General features: G+C 41.7%; 1 non-coding gene across 1 annotated transcript; it reads right to left on the bottom strand.

The window, feature by feature from the left end:
• Nucleotides 1-420: 420 nt before the first annotated feature.
• Nucleotides 421-492, bottom strand: trnat-cgu (transfer RNA threonine (anticodon CGU)). Its single transcript has one exon. It is a non-coding gene; the product is annotated as a tRNA-Thr (tRNA).
• Nucleotides 493-709: the final 217 nt, after the last annotated feature.

Raw genomic sequence — 709 nt, 5'->3', positions numbered from 1 at the left:
TGACCAAGCTTCAGGATTCAAAAATAAGTTTCAAATTTGCTGAAGATTAATTTTTGCATGAGAGAAATTATCAATTGAGGCTTTTAGTGTGTGCTTTCGGCTTTGAGCATTATTTACCCAAGAAATATTAGATTTGCTTTATTACCATCAATGAATAATGCAGACTATTATAGTAGCGTTTGCATTTTGTATTTTGGTTTGTGAACGGCTTTGTGAATCTTTAGAACTTGAGCAGGCGCTGTGCAAATGGGCTTCTGTGCAGATTCTGTGCGGAAGTTCATTAAAACTCTTGGCAAATCCAGGCGAACTTGCAATACATTAATAAATTGCATGTCGTTGCCGGTGCCCTGGGGGATTTTGTTCCAACCCTCGAGGCTGCTTTACTATCGCTGGGTTTAAAAGGATCACTTTTTTGTCCTGAGGCACGGACGGGGTTCGAACCCGCGATCTTCGGTTTACGAGACCGACGCCTTACCACTTGGCCACCGCGCCTGCGCTACAAAAAAATAGATCGAATGACTTCTCTTCAGAGACCAGAGCTCGTTGTAATCGGCAGACTAAACTTATTCAGTGATTTACAATGGGCATGCGCCAGGAAATTGCAATGAATAATCTTGATACACGATAATATAGAGTCAGGACTTGGTTGTTTGTTGTTCAATGCAATGTTCAACTGAGGCTTCAGCTCTGCTTTTGGCACAGTAGCAAT

The sequence above is a fragment of the Heterodontus francisci genome, chromosome 24 (assembly GCF_036365525.1).
Source record: "Heterodontus francisci isolate sHetFra1 chromosome 24, sHetFra1.hap1, whole genome shotgun sequence".
Lineage (NCBI taxonomy): Eukaryota > Metazoa > Chordata > Chondrichthyes > Heterodontiformes > Heterodontidae > Heterodontus > Heterodontus francisci.
Note: the sequence above shows the minus strand (reverse complement) of the source record. Positions and strands in the feature narration are given on the sequence as shown.